Here is a 19,812-nt window from a genome sequence, read left to right as displayed (position 1 = left end):
ATGGATCTGCCCTGTCCTTTGTTAGTTGCTGGTGGCAGCCTTGCATATTAAACAGAGTTAATTCAAACAGGCCCATAGGAGGACTGGTCATTGGACTAACAAAAGACAGGGAATCCCCAACAACTTTTGATATGCACTGTGTCAACCTGAAGGCAGCTCCCGCCTCTCAGTATCAAGGGCAGTGACCTGTCATGTGTGGGACTATGTATTTACAGTACTCATCCCCGCAGGTGGACCCTATCCAGAAGGTACGAGAATGTGGTTTGGCAGTGACCGAAAGTCTGGTCTCGCCACAGCTTCAAGGGAGGCCTGCTGTTTTAATCAGGAACCACAGAGAGCTCCATTAACAAGAGAGACCCTTTGATCCAAAACAGACAGGAAGATGGGTGGGACTTAGTATTACATGTTTTCACCCCTTTATCTTTTCTGTTGCAAAGCGCTCTACTTATGGCCTCATGCATACAGAAGATTGTTTCTGGGGACCCAAGATTGGTTAATTAAGGTAGGCTTAGCCTACACCAATCACTGTGGAGCATTTGGCTTTACAAGAGAGTTTAGCCCCTCTTTTGGGCATGTCATCTGGCCCGCAAGGAATAACAAGTAGCGCTCATTTGGACCCTGGCTGAAGGTACAGTCTGTTTTACCGTTTCCGCCAGTAAAGGAAGGCCAGGATTTCCAAAGAGGGAAGCAAGATCCCTCCCCTAAACATCTCCCAGGGAACAGAGGGAGATACTGAATCCAGAGAACCCTCCAGCTGCTCTAGAACCAGTATCCAGCCAGCACACAGCATGCCCCGTGAGGGTCTGCAAGCAAGCAAGCTTCCTAGGTGGGAAGTGCCAGAGAGTCTCTGAACCATACCCAGGACAAGGCCGGTGCCTGCAACACTCTCCTCAGCTTTGGGCCGTCCGTCTTAAAGGATGACGCAAGCCCAGTGAAGAAGCACAGAAGAATCCGTAGACAAGCATAAACCAGCATCCACCTTAAAGGAAACTTTCGAGCCAGTCGAGCCCCTCAAGCTGCAACCGACTGCACCGCTGACTGTTGTCATGTCGCAGTCGTTCATGTCGTCCGTGATGCCTCAGCCAATGCTTCAGATCCGCCAACCAGCTCTGAGACAACGATTCTTGACCCTGAGTCGCAGTGTAGGCCAGCCTGCATCCATCCATCCATTCAGCCTCGTTCGCCGAACTTCCTGCCGCCTGATAACCACAGCTGTCTCCCATCTTGATCTCTATCGCAGGAGCTGCAAAATGCCCTGAAACCCGACTCGACCCTGTCAAGCACCAAGAACCTCTACAAGCACAAGTTACATTGTTGTTCTGCCCCCCTGGTCCTTCTTCAAAGGCCTCTAGTGACATTTTACGACCCATTGCTCCCTTTGTGTTGAAACCAAGTGTCCTTGAACTATTGCTACCCTCTTGTCAGTATCCCAAGTTCATCCGTTTTCCATCTTTGAAAACTGTCTGTCTTCTGCATTCCATTACAGGGTGGGTGTATTTTGTAGTGTGCTAGTATTGTCTGGTGTGATAATAATAAGGTAGATATTTTTATACAACCTTGACTGCACAGTCCTTTTCATAATTGGGTAATAATTGTATTTTCGCTGTGTTGCAACTAACCAACGATCCAGGACCTTGCGTAGATATGCCTGCCGTTCTGTCCACATTACCAAAATTGGACAAGGAGGTTTATAATTTGCTTGTGTTTCCAATCTGTTCGGCTCCCTTCGGGTGTACTAGAGGTGTGGGGCTGATTCATGCTTTAGAAACCGATATTCATCCCTGAACCACTGGTGCCCCGGAAGTTAATTTGTCACAATCCCAGAGAGGAATAGTTACTGTGAATGTCCAGAGGGAGGACCTGGAGAAGAAGTGTACTGTAGGAGTTGCAGTTCAACCACTCAGAAGAACTACTGAAGTGGCGCTGACAAAGTCAAGTACACCAGAGCAGAACTGTTTGCGAGAGTTGTAATGTAAACTCTCCAAAGACCAATTGCAGAGTCGCTGACGCACTCAAGAGAGCCAGGGAAGAATTGTTTTGTGGGAGTTTCGGTGCAAACCCTCCAAAGACCAAGCACTGATAACATCGATTGCACCAGAGAAGGACTGTTAGTGGGTGCAGTAGAGTAATCAATCCAAAGACCGAACTCTGAGACACTGATAAAGTTGTTTGCCCCACAGAAGAAGTGTTTTTGGGAGTTTTGGTGCAAACGCTCCAAAGACCGATCACAGAATCGCCGACACTGTCAAGGGGGCCAGAGAAGAATTGTTTGGTCAGAGTTTAATTGCAAGTGAAATGTGAAGGTATAAGTCCCCACATGCTGCCAAAAATCCCCTTGGACCTGGTACAGGGCAATAGGGCAATGCCGAAAGGCCAGCCCAACATGTTAGTGTGGGCCAATTTTCTGAGCTAATGTGATCCACTTTAACAGTATGCCTCACGCTTCACCCAAAATATATCCTCCAGTACTTCAAAATCAGATGCATGATTTGGGGTGATTTATGGTTCCTGGGAAACTTTTCTTTGGCCCACCCTGACACTGAGCTCCTGCCAAGCACACTCCCAGTTCGGGTATGACGCTAGCAGGATAGTTGATTAGGGTTTTGGCCGCCCCGTGCCCTTCTCTCGGTTCTCTCCTAGGACACTGTGTGTGTGTGTGTGTATGTGTGTGTGTGGTATGTCTGTGTGTGTACTTTTCAGAGAAGCAAAGGCCAGGCTTGGAAAGCATCATGTTTGTCTTGGCCAAGGCAGCGGGAATGCTAGAGTCCTTCTCCACATCTCTACTGTGCAAACATGTTAGTTTTACCTCTTGACACCCCACCAGGCAGCACTTTGATATTTCCAGGCCTTTTAGGCTAATCTGTGGTCCCAGGTGGAGACTGCAGTGCTTAATAGGGGCGCATCTTGGAAAGGGGGCCCCCATAAGGGCAAGAAGAGCGTGAAAGTAATCCGGCCGTCGATCATGCTTTTAATTCTTTCTCTATTATTTGTTTTTATTATTAATCAGACAAATTAGGCAACAAAACAAAGGCCACCAACATCTGATGGGTGCATGCCAACTTCTCAGCCATCACCACAATGTCAAAAAATATTTCCCCATCTTTTATCTCGATCATGCATGTCTAATAAATGTTTTGTATGTTTTCCATGGACAGGATTCGACTAAATGATAGCATGTGATAGTTCAAACGGAACACAGGCAGGTTTTGGTTGATTTTTAGGATCCTAACGTTGATGTTCTAGAGTAAGATGGAGGAAGCAGATGAGGGTGTCGAGCAAGAAGGTGACGTGAACAATACACACCAAGAGAAACAATCACAGAGCCTACAAGGGGGACACAAGTAAAAGAAGGGAGGTTTCCTAAGCACCAGAATTCAACAGAGCTTTGCTGGGCACATGAAAGTGGTCGAACTCTGCACTTTTTTTCACGAGAGTTGAGGTCGCCTATCTATACATACTGGAACGTCACTGACGTCATTCTGAATTCAACTTGCATCAGCTTTGCAGAGGTGTCCATATACTGCCAAGTTACTCCTAAAGGCATCAAAAGGGAGGAGGAAGAAATTGGTGATGGACGTCTGTGTAGAATGACTTCAAAGATGCAGTGAATGAACACAAACCTCTGGAATTTTGATGCGTGGAAAAATAAACCTCTGAGGCCCGTTTCACTATTCTGCCCCAACCCCATCACATGCTCCTTCTTGTACACTCTTTTTAAATAGTTCCCCCCCAAAAGTATAGAATTGAAAGTCTATTTTTCATGGCATCTGCATGCTAAATAAAGTTATGAAAAGTTGAAGGTTTATCCAGTTGGGCTTGATGCAGCAGGAAATACTACGATCTGTCACACAAACATTTGGTCCAAGACAAGATACGGCGCTGCCTATGCCCACTCTGCCGTTGACATGATTCTATGGTCCAATGGCTGAGATGGGTTTTGGTGCTAGAGGGGATCTTTGTGGGGTACCTGGAGATACCATTTCAATTATTTTCTGGGAGCAGAGTAAGTGCGTGGAATCTGGAAAGAACATGGGCGTGTGGCGACTTTGCCCGCATACCCTCCACAAGCTGCACTACTGATTCTCCCTGCACTGTGCTAATATAGAACGTGGGGGGCGGACTCGCTTTCGGCTGGGATGCCTAGATGGTCACGTAGTAAATTTAAACCCTGACCACAAGGTATCTACAGCAGTGGCAATACTCAGCATTAGCGCCGGGTCGGGGGAGCAGCTAATCAAGTTCCTTGGGTCGCGGGCTGAAACAGTTAATCTCTATTTGCGTTCCATGGAACCTGGAGGCTGCTTCGCCTATCCGCAGCGCCATCTTTTCCCCACCCTCCCTTTACTTTATTTTTTTTAATGTTCCCACAACCCCCCCGCCCTACTTACCTCACCGGCAAACTTCTGCTCCGGATCCATGGCCGCCAAGGAAATGGAAGAGGGGCTCTGTATGTAAGGTAGGAGGACTGCTACACAAGCATCAATCAGCGTCCCATCTTTTAAGGAATTTTCGAGACAGTCGAGTCCTTGAACCACAACCGAATACCCTGCTGACTGTTGTCAGGCTGCAGTCGTCACAGCCATGCGATGCACCACGGCCAGCGCCCCAGATCCGCCAACCAGCACAGAGACAAAGTTCCATGACTCTGAGCTGCTGTGTAGGCCAGCCTGCAGCCGTCCGTCCAGCATTGCTTGCCGAACTGCCTGCTGCCTGATACCTGCAGCTGTCTCCCGCCACAAGCTCTGTTTTAGGAGCTGCAAAGAGCCCTGGAACCGCCTCAACGCTGTCGAGCATCAAGAACCTCTTAAGCACCAAGTACATTGTGGTTCTGCCCCCCTGGTCCTTCTCCGAAGGCCCCTAGGGACAGTTACGAACCTTTGCCCCTTGGTGCTGAAACCAAATAACCATGAACAGTTAAGACGGATTGCTTTACCAACTACCCTCCTATCAGTATCCAGAGTGCTCCCCTTTCCCTCGTGAAACTGTCTGTCCTCTGTGTTCCTGTACAGTGTGGGTTGAATTTAGTAGTGAGCTAGTACTGTCTGTTGTAGTAATATAAAGTAGATTTTTTATACAACCTTGACTGGACAGTCCCTTTTATCATTGGGTTATAATTGTATTTTCGCTGTGTTGCAACTAACCAACGATCCACGACCTTGCGGAAATAAGCCTGCCGTTCCGCCCACGTTACCAAAATTGGACAAGGAGGTTTATAATTGACTTGTGTTCCAATCTGTTCGGATCTCTTCTGGTGTACTATAGGTGTGGGGTTTATTGATGGTTTAGAAACCGATATTCATCCCTGGATCACTGGTGCCCCATTAGTTGATTTGTCACAGACACACAGCAATAACTCATTTACTGAGCAAAGATTTTGTGAGGGAGCATACTTGATAAGTTTCTCAAGGAGATAAAGTGCTCCAGAGCTATAATAGATAAAATGGACAAGGCATTTATGCGCAGCCAAACAAATCTGAAATTAATCAAACCCAGTAGTTGGGATTCTCATCAGGATCAGTATGTGGGGGGAGCAAAGTGATTCATTAGAAGTAATAAGCGGCTTAGTGATGTTTAAAATGTAGGTAATGGGGGCCTGCAAAATGAAAGGGAATCCATGTCAGGGAATGGCTGGGAAACTCTAATCTAGCTCCGCCACCTCCTCTTCCAATTCTTATGCACAAAGCATGCTGCTGTGGTAGATGTACTTACACTTCACTGCAGAGGTGCATATACCAGGCATCCACGAGCAAGCACACAGCTACACTGTGGCTCTTGCAGCACAATATACCAAATAATGTACCCCACAACTGTACATTAAAAGGATGCACTGAATAGTTCTGTGCCTCCAAAAAGCATGAGGCCCCACGTCGCGTGCTTAGGGAGGCACAAACCCCTCAGGTGGCGTGTACTAACATATTAATGTATTCTTGTGGTAGGGTGACCAGATGAAAAAAAAAATGGGACAGGCCATAGACAAAGAAGTAGGACTACAGTAAACGCAAACAGGACTCCAGTAACTCTGTAGTCCTACTTCTATGTTGCCGGCTTGTTTCAGTGGGTTGTGTTCCAGGCACACTTCTCTCATTGGAGGAAAGCGACCAGGGAGAGGAAGGAAATGGTGGCGTCAAAAGCCTTCATGCATAATAGAGTCGCACCAGGCCCCCAATTTTAGGATTGCTGAATCGGTTCCAGCAAAAACCAGGACCGCAGCGACCTGCCCATCCAATCCCGGGACAGCGTTTATTTAATTTCCAAACTCTCGGGAGGGAGGGCGATTTCCCCGGACTGTCCCGGGAAAACCGGGACGTCTGGTCATCCTATCTTGCGTGTATGTTATTCTTTATAATACGAAAACAAAGAAATTAGAAAGACTTACAGATGTTCTGTTGTGGTTATCCAAAATAATGTAATGAGAATGAATTTCTAGATCAACCAGCATTTTACATAGTTTCCTACACGCCCCCTAGTGAGGCGCAAGAATGGGCCTCGGGTGGGGGTCAGGGGTGAGGGGGTTGGCTTGTGGCCCAGAGTGAGAATGGGCCTCATTGCATTGATGGGCCTCTGAAGGGGGTGGGCCACAAGCCTTGCAATGGGAAGGTTCCTCAGTGCAGATGTAGGCCTTAGTTCTGCAGTTTGCCTGAGTACATTGACGCGCCCCAGGTCATGGATAGGCCTCGGACTAGATATGGGCCTCGGGCAAAGGATGAGCTTCACATTGGTGATAAATGGGAATGGGCATCTTAAATGTTGGGATACAAATAAAAATGGGCCCTGGGTGGTTTCTCGGCTTGTGGCAAGGAGCAGGAGCGGTCCTTCAGTGAGATGTGGTAGAAGGCCTCATGAAACTGTACAGTGTGCTGATGTCACAAGCGCCCTATTATAAGGTAATTGGATAGTTGTGAAGCCATAGGTAGGCATTGTTAGATCTTTTTATTTTATAGGATATTTGATTGAAAATGCATAGCATATTGAACGAGATCAGGGCCGCAGAGACAAGACACAAAATTAACAATGCAGTGGAAACATTTGAGCATCCCGTCAAGTCTCATACTTCAAAAGCTTCCGGGGCCCTGCTCCTCATAAGGGGTCATACTTCAAAAGCTTCCGGGGCCCTGCTCCTCATAAGGGGTCATACTTCAAAAGCTTCCGGGGCCCTGCTCCTCATAAGGGGTCATACTTCAAAAGCTTCCGGGCCCCTGCTCCTCATAAGGGGTCATACTTCAAAAGCTTCCGGGGCCCTGCTCCTCATAAGGGGTCATACTTCAAAAGCTTCCGGGCCCCTGCTCCTCATAAGGGGTCATACTTCAAGCTCCCAGGCCCCTACTTCTTATAAGGGTTCATACTTCAAAAGCTTCTGGGCCCCTGCTCCTCATAAGGGGTCATACTTCAAAAGCTTCCGGGGCCCTGCTCCTCATAAGGGTTCATACTTCAAAAGCTTCCGGGGCCCTGCTCCTCATAAGGGGTCATACTTCAAAAGCTTCCGGGCCCCTGCTCCTCATAAGGGGTCATACTTCAAGCTCCCAGGCCCCTACTTCTTATAAGGGTTCATACTTCAAAAGCTTCTGGGCCCCTGCTCCTCATAAGGGGTCATACTTCAAAAGCTTCCGGGCCCCTGCTCCTCATAAGGGTTTATACTTCAAAAGCTTCCAGGCCCCTGCTCCTCAAAAGGGGTCATACTTCAAAAGCTTCCGGGCCCCTGCTCCTCATAAGGGTTCATACTTCAAAAGCTTCCGGGCCCCTGCTCCTCATAAGGAGTCATACTTCAAAAGCTGCCAGGCCCCTGCTCCTCATAAGGGGTCATACTTCAAGCTCCTAGGCCCCTGCTCCTTATAAGGGTTCATACTTCAAAAGCTTCTGGGCCCCTGCTCCTCATAAAGGTTCATACTTCAAAATCTTCCGGGCCCCTGCAACTCATAAGGGGTCATACTTCAAAAGCTTCCGGGGCCCTGCTCCTCATAAGGGTTCATACTTCAAAAGCTTCCGGGGCCCTGCTCCTCATAAGGGTTCATACTTCAAAAGCTTCCGGCCCCTGCTCCTCATAAGGGGTCATACTTCAAAAGCTCCCAGGCCCCTGCTCCTCTTAAGGGGTCATACTTCAAAAGATTCCGGGCCCCTACTCCTCATAAGGGTTCATACTTCAAAAGCATCAGGGCCCCTGCTCCTCATAAGGGGTCATACTTCAAAAGCTTCCGGGCCCCTGCTCCTCATAAACGTTCATACATCAAAAGCTTCCGGGTCCCCGCTCCTCATAAGGGGTCATACTTCAAAAGCTTCCGGGTCCCTGCTCCTCATAAGGGGTCATACTTCAAAAGCTTCCGGGCAACTGCTCCTCATAAGGGGTCATACTTCAAAAGCTTCCGGGCCCCTGCTCCTCATAAGGGTTCATACTTCAAAAGCTTCCGGGCCCCTGCTCCTTATAAGGGTTCATAATTCAAAAGCTTCTGGGCCCCTGCTCGGGCCCCTGCTCCTCATAAGGGTTCATACTTCAAAAGCTTCTGGGCCCCTGCTCCTCATAAGGGTTCATACTTCAAATGCTTTTGGGGCCCGCGTATTAGGGTTAAGGGTTCATACTTCAAAAGCTTCCGGGGTCCCGCTCCTCATTGGGATTAAGGGTTCATACTTCAAAAGCTTCCGGGTCCCCGCTCCTCATAAGGGGTCATACTTCAAAAGCTTCCGGGTCCCTGCTCCTCATAAGGGGTCATACTTCAAAAGCTTCCGGGCACCTGCTCCTCATAAGGAGTCATACTTCAAAAGCTTCCGGGCCCCTGCTCCTTATAAGGGTTCATAATTCAAAAGCTTCTGGGCCCCTGCTCGGGCCCCTGCTCCTCATAAGGGTTCATACTTCAAAAGCTTCTGGGCCCCTGCTCCTCATAAGGGTTCATACTTCAAATGCTTTTGGGGCCCGTTCATTAGGGTTAAGGGTTCATACTTCAAAAGCTTCCGGGGTCCCGCTCCTCATTGGGATTAAGGGTTCATACTTCAAAAGCTTCCGGGGCCCTGCTCCTCTTAAGGGGTCATACTTCAAAAGCTTCCGGCCCCTGCTCCTCATAAGGGGTCATACTTCAAAAGCTCCCAGGCCCCTGCTCCTCTTAAGGGGTCATACTTCAAAAGATTCCGGGCCCCTGCTCCTCATAAGGGTTCATACTTCAAAAGCTTCAGGGCCCCTGCTCCTCATAAGGGGTCATACTTCAAAAGCTTCCGGGCCCCTGCTCCTCATAAGGGGTCATACTTCAAAAGCTTCCGGGCCCCTGCTCCTCATAAGGGGTCATACTTCAAAAGCTTCCAGGCACCTGCTCCTAATAAGGGGTCATACTTCAAAAGCTTCCGGGCCCCTGCTCCTCATAAGGGGTCATACTTCAAAAGCTTCTGGGCTCCTGCTCCTCATAAGGGTTCATACTTCAAAAGCTTCCGGGCCCCTGCTCCTCATAAGGGTTCATACTTCAAAAGCTTCCGGGCCCCGGCTCCTTATAAGGGTTCATAATTCAAAAGCTTCTGGGCCCCTGCTTGGGCCCCTGCTCCTCATAAGGGTTCATACTTCAAAAGCTTCTGGGCCCCTGCTCCTCATAAGGGTTCATAATTCAAAAGCTTCTGGGCCCCTGCTCCTCATAAGGGTTCATACTTCAAATGCTTTTGGGGCCCGCTCATTAGGGTTAAGGGTTCATACTTCAAAAGCTTCCGGGGTCCCGCTCCTCATTGGGATTAAGGGTTCATACTTCAAAAGCTTCCGGGCCCCTGCTCCTCATAAGGGTTCATAATTCAAAAGCTTCTGGGCCCCTGCTCGGGCCCCTGCTCCTCATAAGGGTTCATACTTCAAAAGCTTCTGGGCCCCTGCTCCTCATAAGGGTTCATAATTCAAAAGCTTCTGGGCCCCTGCTCCTCATAAGGGTTCATACTTCAAATGCTTTTGGGGCCCGCTCATTAGGGTTAAGGGTTCATACTTCAAAAGCTTCCGGGGTCCCGCTCCTCATTGGGATTAAGGGTTCATACTTCAAAAGCTTCCGGGGTCCCGCTCCTCATTGGGATTAAGGGTTCATACTTCAAAAGCTTCCGGGGCCCTGCTCCTCATAAGGGTTCATACTTCAAAAGCTTCCGGCCCCTGCTCCTCATAAGGGGTCATACTTCAAAAGCTCCCAGGCCCCTGCTCCTCTTAAGGGGTCATACTTCAAAAGATTCCGGGCCCCTGCTCCTCATAAGGGTTCATACTTCAAAAGCTTCAGGGCCCCTGCTCCTCATAAGGGGTCATACTTCAAAAGCTTCTGGGCCCCTGCTCCTCATAAGGGGTCATACTTCAAAAGCTTCTGGGCTCCTGCTCCTCATAAGGGTTCATACTTCAAAAGCTTCCGGGCCCCTGCTCCTCATAAGGGTTCATACTTCAAAAGCTTCCGGGCCCCGGCTCCTTATAAGGGTTCATAATTCAAAAACTTCTGGGCCCCTGCTCGGGCCCCTGCTCCTCATAAGGGTTTATACTTCAAAAGCTTCTGGGCCCCTGCTCCTCATAAGGGTTCATAATTAAAAAGCTTCTGGGCCCCTGCTCCTCATAAGGGTTCATACTTCAAATGCTTTTGGGGCCCGCTCATTAGGGTTAAGGGTTCATACTTCAAAAGCTTCCGGGCACCTGCTCCTAATAAGGGGTCATACTTCAAAAGATTCCGGGCCCCTGCTCCTCATAAGGGGTCATACTTCAAAAGCTTCTGGGCTCCTGCTCCTCATAAGGGTTCATACTTCAAAAGCTTCCGGGCCCCTGCTCCTCATAAGGGTTCATACTTCAAAAGCTTCCGGGCCCCGGCTCCTTATAAGGGTTCATAATTCAAAAGCTTCTGGGCCCCTGCTCGGGCCCCTGCTCCTCATAAGGGTTCATACTTCAAAAGCTTCTGGGCCCCTGCTCCTCATAAGGGTTCATAATTCAAAAGCTTCTGGGCCCCTGCTCCTCATAAGGGTTCACACTTCAAATGCTTTTGGGGCCCGCTCATAAGGGTTAAGGGTTCATACTTCAAAAGCTTCCGGGGTCCCGCTCCTCATTGGGATTAAGGGTTCATACTTCAAAAGCTTCCGGGGCCCTGCTCCTCTTAAGGGGTCATACTTCAAAAGATTCCGGGCCCCTGCTCCTCATAAGGGTTCATACTTCAAAAGCTTCCGGGGCCCTGCTCCTCATAAGGGTTCATACTTCAAAAGCTTCCGGCCCCTGCTCCTCATAAGGGGTCATACTTCAAAAGCTTCCGGGGCCCTGCTCCTCATAAGGGTTCATACTTCAAAAGCTTCCGGGGCCCTGCTCCTCTTAAGGGGTCATACTTCAAAAGCTTCCGGGGCCCTGCTCCTCATACGGGCACCTTTGTGGAAGACACAGAAGAACAAAACCAGCAGGGAGACAAGACAGGGTACACATATGGAAAACGCACCACACATCAGTCTAGACCAGTGGTCTTCAAACTTTTTTGGCCTGGGCCCCCCCCCCCGCCCTTAGTAAAGTTTGGGCAAGCCGGCCCCCCCCAAAAGTGCCAGATGGACAGTATGTAGAAATTGCTATGAACTTTTGCGTGCCGTCACCGCACACTACTCCCAGTACAGACCCTGGGCTCTCCCCACCCTACTCCCACCACTACCCCAGTGCTGCCGCCCATCCTGCTCCCACCACAGTCCCATAACACAAGCATACACACATCCATACACATTTAAATAAAAAATAAATCGCCATAAACGTACCTCGCGTGGTTGCTAAAATGCCCCGCTCCAGGTTGCTCTGCCCGTATGTGCGAGGAGGCGCAGGAGCACCCCCTCGCACATACATACATGCAGTGCCCTAGCTAGCATGTCCAATGAGCTATGCAAGGCTGGCGAATCAAAACACCCCCAGCGTTGCATGGCTGTGATCATGTGCGGCTGGGGAAATGAACTGTCAAAGGCAAACAGTGTTTCCCTTTGACAGTTCAGCCAGCCCAGGAGCACCCCCTCAGCTGGAAAAAGCAGCTGAGGGAGTGCTCTGTGTTTCACTGGGCTGGCTCCTCGGCTCCTCCATAATGGGTGAGGTGGCCAGTGGGTGGACGCCCCCTCACCCATTACGGATGAGCCGGGAGCCTTGGACTGGCCAATAGGGCGATGACCGTACCAAAAATACAAAATGCTAGGGTAGGCCAGTGAAAATGGGCCACTTTTTTGGCCAATGTGGGCCAGTTTGAGGAGTTTCTTCACTATGCAGGTGGTAGTTTTGACCATTGTTGCTGAATAAATATTCTATAAATGTCACCATTTGTTTACATTTGAACAATGAAAACCCTTGAGTACTATTCAAACAGCCCGTGAAGCCTGTGACTAAACACTGAATATCCATTTGCAACTGCTGGCCATTTTTTCATTGGTGCGTAAAACCATGTTATGGCCCAGTCTGACCATGTAAGCTGCCCTTCCCATTTCCTCCAATCTAAAAAATAAAAGAATGTTTTTTTTTTTTTAACACGTTTCATGCTGGGCTCTGGCGCCCCCCTTGAGATGGATACATTGTACTGTATTTTCCTTTCACAGATTCCCAGACCCCCAGGGGGGCGCGGCCCACAGTTTGAAGACCTCTGGTCTAGACGGACCAACCATTAAAGTAGGAACAGATTGAGTGGTGCGCACGTTGGAAGCACGGTTATTGTAAACTGTACATGTGGTGGTCTCAACGGACCTTCTTTTCAGATTTCTGAATTGACCTGAATGGGTGACGTGTTAATGTGTTCTGCAGTTGCTCGCCACAGTGCAACCTATTGAATGAATGTGTAAGCGATTTGCTGTATAGCGCTTTAAATAGCAGTTCAGCCAGGGCACTTCAAAACGCCGCTGGGCAGAGGAAAAAGTGCGGGAGCGTGAAGCTGTCGGGGTGAGGCTGAAAGAGAAATGGGGGTGGAGGTGATAAAGAAACAGGTCCAGAGAGTGGGTTAGGGAGCACGAGGTCCCGTGCACGCGGTCATTTCGCTCTCTTCCCCTGCAGAAGGAGTTTCTATGATCCATGGCTCTCTAAGGAAGGGATGGATACATTTACCTGGGACGGGGGTGGGGACGGGGGTGGGGCACAGTAAGATCGGAGCGTTTCCTCTACTTGCAGAAGGAATCAGTACATTGCATTTGACGCCAGTGGGGGTTGCCAGGCCTTGCAACCCGCCTTTGCTTACCGCACACAGCAGCAGTGGCCTCTGTTTTTAGCCCAGTGTTTTCCTGACTTTTTCTCGCCAGTGATTGTCCCTGGACATGCGCATATTGTCTTCAGTGCCTCAGCGGGGTGATCAAACCGTGCCCCGGGCCCTTGGTACACTTTTCTGTGAGAAAAAAAAACAATATTGTTTCATGGTACTGGAGAGTTTGTGAGTTGCCCCTTTAAAAAAAATTATGGTAGATAGCTCACTGGTTAAGTGCTCCCCTTTGACATGGGCCCAACCTGCAAGTGCGAACCCCTCCGCAGGGCCGACTCTTCTGAGGTAAATAAATAGATGGTGATTGAATGGGGTAATAATAACAGCTACTGTTACAGCGCTTGGAAACATGGTGAAACGTGCATGTAGCACTTTACAAAAAAGCCCTAATATGAACTGACATACTGTGCTAATTCCCCCTTTGAGGGTAGCATTCATATGTGGTTGTCTGCATCTTTGAGAGCTCACTGTCTTGAGCTATGTTTAAAATAATGCTGCCCTTTAACCTAATTTGCATTCCCACAAACCCCCAATTTCATTGCTCAGTGGCTCTAAACTGGAGGTGAACTTCTACAGATGGCTACTGGGTGGCGCTATGGCTTGTGTGGTTTAGCTCAAATGGCAGATTCTACTCTTAATTCCCTCTAGAAAAGTCTAATGTCTCCACTATATTAGTTTCAAATCCCTCCAGCTTATACATTTTTAAATTGTACTTCCAGAGCCATGCACCCAATTGGATTTCGAATGTCTCTATTATATCTGCTTCTATGGGTCACTTGTGTATATATTTTAATTCTTGAACCTATCCACTATTCTGGTAGCGCGCCTCGGGGGCTGTTTCCAGGCCGTGTTCCCAGTTGTGGCTCTAAGAACTGGGCAGATGGGTTTCCATTTGCGGCAGGATTATTTTTACAAGCAAAACATGCATCTTCATTTTAAAAGCAGCTGTATGCTTCTTTCTGCCTAGAAATAAGGCTTAGATGATGTTATAGTCCCTCTTCAGATACACAGGAGCAGACATCTTTTGTGTGCCACATGCGGTTTATGCCTCCAGTCTCAACACATGAACAGCGTGGCATGGGTGGCGACAAGGGGCAGACGACCGCATTTCTCTTGCTAACTTTTTATTGTTGAAAGTAGTTGAGTAATTTTAGGGAGTAATACGGCCCCACGCCACACTTTTCTGGAGGGCTGTGTCCTTTAATCTGTCCTTTTGTGTCTCCGTTTCTTTGCATGTTATTAACCTGGAACCATTTCCAGGGCTATGTACTTGCTTCAGATTGGAAAGATAGTGAAGGGTCAAGTGGAGCGCCCTCACCTTCAAAGCAGCCGGCCATGCGTGGCTCGCCTCATCAGGGGCTCTAGCCAATGTGACCACAACCCCCACCAGGCATAAATGACACTGGCTCGCCATCCTGGGCACGATCTGGTGGTGGTACACAACCGCATGCCTGTCTTACAAGGCAACCACTGCTGGTATGTCGGCCTGCCTTACCGCAAAATTATAAAGATTGAGTGGCACAGAGCCATCTCGCAAGAAGGCCACCACCAGACTGGAAGATAGACTGTCTCGCAAGAAGCACACAAGGCAACCGTCCGTCTCATGCTATGCTCCGGTCCTCTGGAACCCCATCCCAGTGACGGACTGGACAGCTCCAAGTCTCCTTTGGTTTAGGAAAGAACTGAAGACTTTGCTCTTCCCGCAGCACCTTGGTGTAATGTAGATGCACGCCCACATCCCTATATTGGGGCTCATTACGAGTTTGCCTGCATCCTGGCAGTATTAGTGCCAGGATACCGGAAAACGAATTGCCGTTTCCGGCACTTGGATGCCGGAATGACTGGCAGATTACAAGTACCGGTAAGGACGCTATTACCAGCAACAGTAGTACTGTGCTGGTAATAAAGGCATTTATATGCCGGTAGGGGTCAGATTTACCTCCAGCTACCTTTGCACCTACCGTCAAAGTTGTAGTTGGCCGGTCTGGTAAAAGTACTGGTAAACGTTATCAGCACTTTTACCGTGTACGGGGCAACTCGTAATGAGGCCCATTGTACAGTGTTAATTATCACAGTGACATGTCTTTACCGTGCTGCCTAGCAGGGTGGGTATTACACGGGCTTAATTTTCAGCACAGGCCCTTTACTGCTTTCCTAATGGGGGCATGGGAACCATTTCAAGTCTGGGCTGGGAGGGGGCAGCAAAGGGGCAGGAGCTTCAAAGGAAACATGGCGCTGCAAGTGAATGTGCAGCACGGGCCCGCGTGGCAGGTGCAGTGCAGGAATTCGAGCATTGTGAAGACATGGAGTCATTTCTTGATCACTTGTTAAATTCTAGCTACTTATGTTTTGGTCCATGACCTGGACAGGGCTCCATTGCTCCCGTACTAGGGTTTTGCCATCAAAATATGCAATAATAAAAACAATTATAAGGTGCTAATACATCAAAACAGAATTACTGTTGCTACCAGTGTTAAAGGTGCCATCTGTGTCCAATTATGAGTTTCTGTTGCTCCCTATTACGATGTCCCCCTGAACCTTATTGAAGAATCGAGGTATTACCGCTGGTGGTAGTACTTTATGGATGTAATACCACCATGCACATGCAGGCAGTTTTTTGTTGATGGGTTTGCAAGCCCATAGTCAGGCAGACTGAAAATACGTTTAATAGGAGACCCTAAAGAGTCTAGTTCTGGTAAAGAGGGGATTTTAGACAGACTCCTCAAAGACAACTAATATAATGAAAAACAATAGTCTACCTTAAAACTGAAAAGAAAGGTGCCTTTTCATTCATAACTAACAGCTGAGAGAATGAGCACACTTGGTGGCCACTAAGTGACAGACCCACTCGCCAGCAGGGCACGAGTGGATCAAGCACAGAGACTCTAGTGAAGGGCATGCCGTCCTGGGGATGGGTGGCTCATCCATTTGTGGGCTAACCCCATGCCACGTATGCTTCCCCGCAACAGCACCTCATGTTTGAGGTACCCCTATCACGGCAAATGCTCCATGTAAAGTGCTCCGCTGCGGCTTTGAGTAACTCCTCTGCTACGCCAACTGCCAAAAATAAATACAGATAAAAGGGACACCTGAAGGAGTGCAGTTCAGGAAACACACCCATTCTCAGTTACGCAGTGCACCAGTTCTCGAAATAAATGTTTGGACTAAGAGCAGACCCGGTGTCGTTGTGGTTGATAATGGTCGTTTTACTCATGTTCTTTATTGAAAAATGTTCACCCTAAGGGAAGAGAATTTTTGTGTGTGGGTGGATTGAGGGTCTTAGCAGGTAAGCAGCATCAGCCATTGTATAGGGATGGTAAGTCTTAGCATCAAATATGTCTGTTTGCTATTGTGGATGATTGATTTAGAACTATCCGGCATTAGCCCATTGCATGGTCCAGTAGTCCATTTTAATTAGCACCCTCTTGCCTGGGCTCAGAGCAAATTTCAGAATAGAGCCAATATTGCCCACCTCTCTGTCGAACTATGATATGATATTTTATTTATATCGCACTCGTACACTGGTGTTTCAGAGCGCGGGCATGGGACCTAGCGTTGTTTGTCAACATTATGGGCGAATTTTCCCAGAAAAAGGCTTCAAGTAGATCACGTCCTTCGCTCTTCTGTTGTCACGGGGCGATAAAACGAGCTCCATTAGATTTGTGTATCATGAACCCTGGCCCCGTGAGTGTGTCCCATTGTAGACAAGCCACCTCCCTACATTAAAATTTTGGACAAAACACCCAATTGCTGTGTGTTCGTTCATCGGAAGAGAACGCAGTGCACCGGAAGAGACCTTGCGCTCATCGTGTTATTGAGCCGAACAAAATGAGATTGTTCCCTTGGATTCTTTCGGATGTCAAAGCCAAAGCAGTTGGAACATGTCGTCCCCTCAAGGGCAGAATTTGTGATCGCAATCATGAGAGCGAGCTCTCCCTGTTCTGTACATTGTGAGCACTCTTCTGCAGCTTAATGAGAGACTTAAACAATCGAGCAACCGCAGCAACTAGAAAGGAAAGACTTGAGGGGGTGGGTGGGAAAGAAATTGAACGTAGCAGGTACGTTAGCATCTCCGGATTCCTTTTGCTCACCATACGCCAATTTTTTCCATGTCACTTCATCTTCTGAAAGAGACAAATCTTCAGATTAAGTGACGGGGAAGGGGCCCAAAACCATACAGGATGATGGCAATGGTGAGTGCCATGCTTTTGATGAATACAATCGTGCCACCCTCTGACATACATTTGACTGCTAGAGGATACCTCTTAGGTTTCCAGGAATGACATTTTTTGGGTCAGGGTGGCAACAGTAGGAAATCATCAAGAGCATTCGCACCCAGGGAAGGGCCCTCAGGCAATCAGTTGCCTCGAACAGCGGGCGACAATATACATTCTCCACCCGCTGTCCCACCACCCAAGGCCCTTCCTCGCGTGGTGGCATTTGTTTTGTTTGTTAATGTGGGGAGGCTCTCCACCCCACCCTCTGCTGATCCATCCCCTTTACCCACGGCACTGCTCCCGTCTCCCGGAAAAGACATAGACATGGAAAAGTTCCTTTTCCATATGGCAGCGGCATTCATTTTTTAAACATTTTTCTTCTTTTTTCTCCTCTGGAGATCGACTGCGCAATCAGGGCAAATCTCCCAAGGAAAAATAATGAAAACCATTCGCACCCCAGATGAACCCTGTGGTATGAATGGCTTTAATACCCACTCAGGAGGGCGGACATGGCCGGTAATGGCCCTCAGCTCGGGCATGCGGACCGTTACCGGCCATGCCCACGCTCCTCAGCGGGCATGAAAGCCACATTGAACACCTCCACAATAGTAAAAGGTGTGACATTTGTTTCTAAACTCAGCTCCAGGGGTCAGTGGCTACTGAATGGTTTAAGAACAGAATCAGGGATACATTGTGTATCTACTTCTTCAATTAAAGCTGGTTTCCGGAGCCCACAAAATGGCGGTGCGCCATATTTAAACTTAAAAGTAAAAGGGATACAGCATTGATGAGTGGCAGTCTCGCTGATCTCCGTTCCCAAGAGGATGTACTTTATTCTAGAATAATAGTGATAACACTGTAAAAATCAGCACCTGTCAAACTAAACCAGAGCTATCTATTTACACGGGCTGTCTGGTGAACAGACTCAAGTCCAGTTCACTTTATCCCTGCTTGTCTCATCAGCAATTACAAACAATAGGATTCCAGAGTGTCCCTCTATTTCATATTCTCCGGCTGGGTATTGTGAGAGTTCAATTCATACTTAACTACTCTGAGCTATATTTAGTAGGGAATTAAACAATTTACCATGGCTGTATGTTCAGCATTCACCAGCCATGAAGATGATCACTTAGTTAGCTATGTGTAACAGGGTTTTCCGAGCATCCCTGTATAGAGCAACGAGTGACACGACTGCGGTCTGAATTGCAAGGTGTTGCAGACCTGTGTCCGAAGGATTCTTGTCTACTGTATTTTCCACCATCCAGTCCTGTGTCCTGAATGTGGCGGCTCTTCGAGAGAGAGAGAGAGAGTGTGTGTGTACACGTGTGTGTACACTTTGGGGTCCCGTGAGATGGCTGAGGACAGGGTTGAGCTGTGGTGGGCCTTGGACTCTAGGCTGATCATTTCCTGGGGAAACAAGGCAAAGGATGGTAACCCACTTGGGGAGGCTGGTTTGCATGGAGTGTGGCGTTGAATGTCGGTGGTGCAGGCAGTGGCATATTCCTGCCTTTAGCACTGATCCCTTTCTGCGGCTTTGTGACTGTGGTAGACCTCTTGACCAGGCCAGCATCTTCCTGACCTTGGTCTGCCTGTCATGGGCACTTTGGGTCAAATTCCTTCATATAGGCATTGGGCGCCATCTTGCCTGTGGAAGCTACCCCACTGCTTGGGAAGATCAGAATGATGCAGTGGATCGCTTGTCCAGTTAGCAGTTAGGCTTCTTGGGTGGGTAGTTCAGTTAGAAACTCTCTCAGTAGTTAGACCTGCAAAGGCAAGCCTGACACAGAGTCACTGTCCCCTGCCGTGTTCCCTAGCTCCGCCCTAGTCCTATGTAATATCTTGGCTAGGTGTCCAGCTCAAGCATCTAGGGTGCCCTGTTAGTGTGGAGGAGATGGGCTACTCTTGGGAATATCTACCTGTGATGAGGCTAAGCTGGGGTCCCTCTGTTCTCGCGATCAGTCCTGAGTGCGCCTGTTGCGTTGCTCCTCTGTGTCCTGTGCACGCCAGTCTGGGGACCCTTCCTGGTTGCTACCCTATAGAGGGAAAGTCACTGGGGGGGTCAGATACCTAATGCTGTGCTCCATGCTACTTATTCTTTTGTACGTTTTCATTACAGTCTTTCTCCCTCTACTTTGATTGGCGCAAACCACAACATGAACTCCCTCTTGATGGTTGTATTATTGCCATTATGACTCAACTCGCTTTATCAACTTCAGAAAGATTATAAATAGAGGCGCCACTGCCAGAGTGTAAACTTGTGACCTGGAGGCCTCTCAGCTATAGGTATTCACCCTACTAAGCTATCTTACTGTCTTCCCGAAACATAACTTTGCTGTTTCTAATGCTTACTAATGTTAAGTGTGTGTTTGGGAACAAGGGTTTGCAGATGGCAAATTGTTCTACTTACTGTTTTACTGGTTTGATTCATATTT

General features: G+C 48.5%; 1 protein-coding gene across 5 annotated transcripts in view; it reads left to right on the top strand.

The window, feature by feature from the left end:
- Nucleotides 1-19,812, top strand: part of NCOR2 (nuclear receptor corepressor 2) — a 2,813,293-nt gene that overhangs the window by 454,050 nt on the left and 2,339,431 nt on the right. The window lies entirely within an intron of this gene.

This window comes from Ambystoma mexicanum, chromosome 10 (genome assembly GCF_040938575.1).
Source record: "Ambystoma mexicanum isolate Mex_15411 chromosome 10, UKY_AmexF1_1, whole genome shotgun sequence".
In the NCBI taxonomy this organism is placed as follows: domain Eukaryota; kingdom Metazoa; phylum Chordata; class Amphibia; order Caudata; family Ambystomatidae; genus Ambystoma; species Ambystoma mexicanum.
This window is presented reverse-complemented; position numbering and strand designations above follow the sequence as displayed.